Raw genomic sequence first — 7,429 nt, 5'->3', positions numbered from 1 at the left:
ACTCTTAATCACCTTCACCTATTCCCCCCCAAATCTGGTAACCATCCATTTGTTCTCTATAGTTAAGTCTGTTTCTTGGTTTGTCCCTTTTTTTCTTTGTTTGCTGTGTTTCTCAAATTTCACATACGAGTGAAATCATATGGTATTTGTCTTTCTCTGGCTGATTTATTTCACTTACCATTGTACTCTCCAGTTCCATCCATGTTGTTGCAAATGGCAAAATTTAATTCCATTGTATATACATACCACCTCTTCTTTATCCATTCATCTATCCATGGACATTTGGGCTGCTTCCATTGTTTGGCTATTGTAGATAATGCTGCAATACACACAGGGGTCCATACATCTTTTCGAATTAGTGGTTTCATATTCTTTGGGTAAAGACCAGTAGTGGAATTACTGGATCATATGGTAATTCTATCTTTAATTTTTTGAGAAACCTCCATACTGTTTTCCAGTGTGGCTGCACCAGTTTGCATTCCCACCAACAGTGCTCGAGCGTTCCTTTTTCTCCACATGCTGGTCAACACTTGTTGTTTCTTGTGTTGTTGATTTTAGCCATTCTGGCAGGTGTGGGGTGATATCTCCTTGTGGTTTTGATTAGCATTTCCCTGATGATGAGTGATGTCAAGCATCTTTTCATGTGTCTGTTGGTCATCTGGATGTCTTCTTTGGAGAAATGTCTGTTTATGTCTTCTTCCCAATTTTGAATTGGATTATATGGTCTTTTTTTTTTTTGGTGTTGAGTTGTGTAAGTTCTTTATGTAGTTTGGATACTAAGCCTTTATTGGATATGTCATTTGCAAATATCTTCTCCCATTCAGAAGGTTGCCTTTTAGTTTCATTGATTGTTTCCTTCACTGTGCAGAAGCTTTTTATTTTGATGTAATCCAAGTAGTTTATTTTTGCTTTTGTTTCCCTTGCCTCAGGAGACATATCTAGAAAAATGTTGCTAGAGCTGATGTCGTGGTGATGATTTTTACATACAACACGAAAGGCATGATTCATGAAAGAAAAAATTGATAAGCTGGACTTCTTAAAAATCAAAAACTTCTGCTCTGAAAAAGACAATACTAAGAGATCACAAGCCACAGACTGGGAGAGAATATTTGTAAAAGACACATCTGAAAAGGGCTGTTATCCAAAACAGATGAAGAACTCTTAAAACTCAACAATAAGAAAACAAATAATCCTATTTAAAAATGGGCCAGGCTGCCGCCGCCGCTGTGAGCCTGGCTGTGCTCCGTCCGCTCCGTCGCCTTCTTCTGAAAGCGCTGCCAGGCCGGCCGCCATGGCAAACGTGGCTGACACCAAGCTATACGACGTCCTGGGCGTCCCGCCCGGCGCCAGCGAGAACGAGCTGAAGAAGGCATACAGAAAGCCAAGGAATACCATCCTGATAAGAATCCAAATGCTGGTGACAAATTCAAAGAAATCAGTTTTGCATATGAAGTACTGTCAAATCCTGAGAAGCGTGAATTATATGACAGATATGGAGAACAAGGTCTTCGGGAAGGTAGCGGTGGAGGTGTGGCATGGATGATATTTTCTCTCACATTTTTGGTGGGGGATTGTTCGGCTTCATGGGCAATCAGAGTAGAAGTCGAAATGGCAGAAGAAGAGGAGAAGACATGATGCATCCCCTTAAAGTGTCTTTAGAAGATCTGTGTCATGGCAAGACAACCAAACTACAACTTAGCAAGAATGTACTCTGTAGTGCATGCAGTGGCCAAGGTGGAAAGTCTGGAGCTGTTCAGAAGTGTAGTGCTTGTCGGGGTCGAGGTGTACGCATCATGATCAGACAGCTGTCTCCAGGAATGGTACAACAGATGCAGTCTGTGTGTTCTGACTGTAATGGAGAAGGAGAGGTAATTAATGAAAAGGACTGCTGTAAAAAATGTGAGGGGAAGAAGGTGATTAAAGAAGTCAAGATTCTTGAAGTCCATGTAGACAAAGTCATGAAACATGGACAGAGAATTACATTCACTGGGGAAGCAGATCAGGGCCCAGGAGTGGAACCAGGAGACAATGTTCTTTTGCTACAAGAGAAGGAACATGAGGTGTTCCAGAGAGATGGGAATGACTTGCACATGACATATAAGATTGGACTTGAAGCTCTATGTGGATTTCAGTTCCCATTTAAGCACCTTGATGGACGTCAGATTGTGGTGAAATCCCCCCCCGGAAAAGTAATTGAACCAGGATGTGTCTGTGTAGTTCGAGGGGAAGGAATGCCACAGTATCGTAATCCCTTTGAAAAAGGTGATCTCTACATCAAGTTTGATGTGCAGTTTCCTGAAAACAACTGGATCAACCCAGACAAGCTTTCTGAGCTAGAGGATCTTCTGCCATCTAGACCAGAAGTTCCAAACATAACTGGAGACCCAGAGGAGGTAGAGCTTCAAGAATTTGATTAGCACTCGGGGCTCGGGAGGTGGTCAGAGGCGTGAAGCCTATAACGATAGCTCTGCTGAAGAAAGCAGCAGCCATCATGGACCAGGAGTGTAATGTGCCCATCAGTAAACTCTGCAAACAAATTGCACAGGTGGATTTTCTTTCCGCATTTGCCCGGTTTGCTTTCAGCGATCCAGCTGGAGTGTCTGGTCAATCCAGATGAACTGATGGACATCTGTTGGTCTATGTGTAACTTTTAAAATTGGTATAGTATCTACAGAGTGTATAATTTAAACTAACCACAAAGCTTTATATCTTCATTTTGACTGTTCTGTAGCAGAATAAAGCACTTGAAAGGAAACAAGACTCCCTTTCACACATGGGTTATAAGTTTCAGTCCTGGTATCTGTGCTTGATTTTTATCAGTTTTGTGTAGATTTTATGTTTCATATTTTAAATCCAAATCCCACATTGTAAAGTTTGTGTACAATTTGTCCTGATACTTTGTGTTTGGCTGCACCTGCGTAAGCTGCTACAAATAGAATAAAGAATTTCATAGCCTGTATCTATCATTTAGACACATGGAAAAATGGGCTTTGCACACAATGGGTTTGGAGCTGACTGGGAACAATGGGAAAAAAAATAACATTAGCTGTGGTTGTAAAGTCCTCCCCCCCCCTTTTTTTACCCTCTTGTGAAAGGTTTCTGAAACTCAATAATAAAAGGCAGTTGGTATAAATTATTCTTTGTGTCACATTTTTAGAAGGAAGAACATACTTTGAACTGTAAAATGTATCCTTAAACTGGAGAATGTATCCTTCATTCTGGTTCTTAAGCAGCCCTTAAAAACCCATTGGCCTGAAGCCTATGCCTCAGGTACATGCCCATTTTATAGTTTTAAAAAAGGCAAAAAGAAAGTTTGATATGTTGGTAGAAACAGGTTTTATTGGCTTCAACTGATGCTTCGTACAGTCAAGGACATCAGAGTTAGTAACTCATAAGTTATGATCCTGAGCATTGGGGCCAGGTTAATCTAGCCTCTGTATCTCCCCACCACCACCCTCTTTTAAAAATAAGGTAACAGCAAATCAACATTAGAACCATGTCTGCATAGAACCTGTTAAAATGCTCTGTTTTCATTAAATGTTAAGTTAAAGATTAAAAAAAATAATAAAAAAATAAAAATAAAAATGGGCCAAAGACTTGAACAGACACCTCACCAAAGAAGATATACAGATGGCAAATAAGCATTTGAAAAGATGCTCTATGTCAGATGTCATAAGGAAATGCAAATTAAAACAACAGTGAGGTTCCACGACCCACCTATTAAAATGGCCAAAATCCAGAACATGACAACACCAAACGCTCTCAGGAGGTCTGCACCAGGAAGTGTTCTTCATTGCTGTTAGGAATGCAAAACGGTACAAGTCACTTTGGAAGACAGTTTGGCAGTTTCCTACAAAATGAAACATACTCTTACCATATGATCCAGCAATTGCACTTTTTGCTATTAATCTGAATGAATTGAAAACTTATGGCCACACAAAAACCTGCACACAGATGTTTATAAAACCTTTATTCATAATGGCAAAAATATATAAGCAACCAAGATATCCTTCAATATCTGAATGGATAAACTGTGGTAGATCCAGACAAGGGAACACTTTTTTTGTTTTAAAGATTTTTATTTATTTATTTGAGAGAGAGAGAGAAAGAGATAGAAAGCACGAGAGGGAAGAGGGTCAGAGGGAGAAGCAGACTCCCCGCCGAGCAGGAAGCCCGATGTGGGACTCGATCCCGGGACTCCAGGATCATGACCTGTGCCGAAGGCAGTCGCCTAACCAACTGAGCCACCCAGGTGCCCTATTCAGCACTACAAAGAAATGAGCTATCAAGCCATGAAAAGACAAGGAGGAACCTTAAATAGATGAAAGAAGCCAATCTGAAAAGGCTACATACTGTGTGAGTCCAACCACGACATTCTGGAAAAGGCAAAACTATGGAGACAGTAAAAAGATCAGTGGTGGTCAGGGTTTGGGGGAAGGGAGAGATGAATGGCAGAGCAGAGGAGTTTTAGGGCAGTGAAACCATACAATATGGATACATGTCATTATACATTTGTCCAAACCTATGGAATGTACAACACCAAGAGTGAACCCTAATGTAAACTACAGACTTTGGGTGATGATGCTGTGTCAATATCAGCTGGTCAGTTATAACAAAAGTACCACTGCTAGGACAGAATGTTGATACCGGGAGAGGCTGTGTATGTGTCGGGGCAGAAGGTATATGGGAACTCTGCACTTTCCGCTCTATTTTGCTATAAACCTAAAATTGCTTTTAAAAATAGTTTCTTGGGGTGCCTTGCTGGCTTAGTAGGTTAAGCGGCTGCCTTCAGCTCAGGTCATGATCCCAGGGTCCTGGAATGGAGCCCCGCATCGGGCTCCCTGCTCAGCGGGGAGCCTGCTTCTCCCTCTCCCTCTGTCTCTCCCCCTGCTTGTGCGTTCTCTCTCTCCTCTCTCAAATGAATAAATAAAATATTAAAGAAGAAAAAGAACAGTGCCCAGCACATAGTGAGCATTCTGTAACTGTTAGCTTTATTATCACATCTTTCCTAATTCATACCTATGGAAACTAAAGCACAGACAGATTTGTGACTTACACAGCCTGCGAGCAGCAGAGTCAGGATTCAAACTGAGCTCCCCAGGGCTCCAAAGCCCATGCCCTTCCCCCTACAACGTGACAGGGAATGAATAGGCATATTAACATGTTTTACTTTTGTGTGTCCACATCTAGGGTGCTCCTGGGGTCGCACCGAGGTTCTAGCTTGACCCAGGAAGCAGTTTTGGAGACCGGGCTGGTTTGAAACACCAGGGCAACACCTACAGTGGCCAGTTAGTTCATGGTCACTCGGCTTTTAGTCTTTTACTTCCCAAAGGTCAGACTAACCCCCTGTCCTGGCTCTAAGTAAAGCATCTCTCTCCCCTCACCCCGCATAGAAAAATGTCAGAGCAGTGTCCACATAGAATAGCCCAGATGACTGTGGAATGGCCAGTTTTTTCAGAAGATTCCTGGGCTTCTAAAGCAATCTGACTTTAATCAAGGATCCCCCTCCGAGAGAAACCTGGTGATAATAAAAGTCGCTGCCATCAGTTGAGTCCTTGCTGTGTGGGCAGGCACTATGCTAACCCCTCGACAGGCGTAGTCTCATTTAGTCCTCACAGTCGCCCTCTTAGGGAGGTGCTGTTATTCGCCCCATTTTACAAATTAGAAACCAGGCTTAGGAAGATGAAATAACGTGCCCAAGGCCACGTGACTAATAAACAGCCAAGCCCGGAATGCTTGCTCTGAACCACTTTGTTGGGCTGGGTCCTGGGTGGAGTGGAGAGCACATGAGCTTTGGAGCCACACAGCCTAAGAGGACACTTGGTCTAGCAGCTGCTAGCAAATTCCTTAGCCTCTGTAAGCCTAAATTTCCTCATCTATAAAAAGGGGATGATAATAGTGCCTACCTCATAAGAGTGTGCAAGGATAAAACAAGTGAATTCATTGAAAGCAGTTAGCCCAGTGCTTGATACATAGTAAATGGTTAACAGATGTTAGCCCTTATTAATCTCTCTGAACCTCCACTTCCTCATCTGTAAAATGGGGGCTGATAATAATATGTAAGTCACAGACCGAGTGTGAGGCTTACAAGAAACGGCAAAGGACAAGAGAAGACTTGCCACGTGGCAAGCTACCACATCATGACCCTCCAAAAAAAGTCGCAGGTAAGCAAGCCAGCTTTTTAAAAAGCCCATGGAGGGGCACCCAGGTGGCTCAGTCAGTTAAGCATCTGCCTTCGGCTCAGGTCATGATCTCAGGGTCCTGGGATCGAGCCCCACTGAGCAGGGAGTCTGCTTCTCCCTCTCCCTCTTCTTCTCCTTCCTTTGCCCCTCCCCTCCCCTCGTGCACGCGCACATGCTCGCTCTCTCTCAAATAAAATCTTTTAAAAAGTTTTTTAAAAAATTAAAAGTCCACAGAATTGCAAATCTGCCTGATAGCAAGCGTGCTCAGTTGACAAAGGCACGCCTTGAATATTGTTCCTCAAAATGCATTTATTAACTTAAGATCCTTTCTTTGTGTAGAAGCTTGGAGTGTGGGTGGAGAATGTTCTCCAGGAAACTCAAAGCTAAATTCTTAGAAGAGAATACTTGCCGAAGATCAGTCCAAAATAAAGGAGCCCGTCTCTGATATGACATTAAAAAGTTTTATTTGAGGAAATTTCAAACACATGTGAAAGTAAACAAATAATATAACAAACCCCCAAGTATCCATCACACAACTTTAATAGCTACCAACCCATGGAAAGCTTGTTTCTTTTCTTTTTTTTATTTATTCATTTGAAAGAGAGAGCCCGTGAGCGCAAGCAGACAGAGGGGCAGAGGAAGAGGGAGAAACAGACTCACTGCTGAGCAGGGACCCCGATGCGGGGCTCGATCCCAGGACCCTGAGATCATGACCTGAGCCGAAGGCAGATGCTTAACTGACTGAGCCACCCAGGTGCCCCGGGAAAGCTTGTTTCAGCTATATTCTCTCCTACCCAGTAGAGTTTTGAAACAATCCCCAGATATCATATCATTTCATCTGAAAAGATTTCAGTGTTTATCTCTAAAAGATAAGATTTTTAAAATTTATTTTTTAAAAAAAGATTTCTTTGAGAGAGAGCGCGCGTGCGCGGACACATGGGCGCATGAGTAGGGGGAGGGGCAGAGGGAGAGAGAATCTCAAGCAGATGCCCTGCTGAGCACAAAGCTGGATTCAGGGCTCGATCTCATGACCCTGAGATCATGACTTGAGCTGACCTCGGCGCTTAACTGAGCTACTCAGGCGCCCAAAATAAGGATTATTATTTTTTTTTTTTTTACTTTTTTTTATAAGATTTTTTTTTAAAGATTTTATTTATTTATTCATGAGAGACAGAGCGAGAGAGAAAGAGAGAGAGAGAGAGAGGCAGAGGGAGAAGCAGGCTCCCAAGGAGCAGGGAGCCCGATGC

The 7,429-nt window shown here is 42.6% G+C and overlaps 1 pseudogene; it reads left to right on the top strand.

The window, feature by feature from the left end:
- The first annotated feature begins 1,236 nt into the window (after window positions 1-1,236).
- LOC112808281 (dnaJ homolog subfamily A member 2 pseudogene) lies at window positions 1,237-3,240 on the top strand (annotated as a pseudogene).
- Window positions 3,241-7,429: the final 4,189 nt, after the last annotated feature.

This window comes from Callorhinus ursinus, unplaced genomic scaffold, assembly GCF_003265705.2.
Source record: "Callorhinus ursinus isolate GAN/ISIS: 27379988/994484 unplaced genomic scaffold, GSC_fseal_2.0 scaffold34, whole genome shotgun sequence".
Lineage (NCBI taxonomy): Eukaryota > Metazoa > Chordata > Mammalia > Carnivora > Otariidae > Callorhinus > Callorhinus ursinus.
The sequence above is the reverse complement of the archived record's forward strand: the minus strand, read 5'-3'. Positions and strand labels throughout refer to the sequence as shown.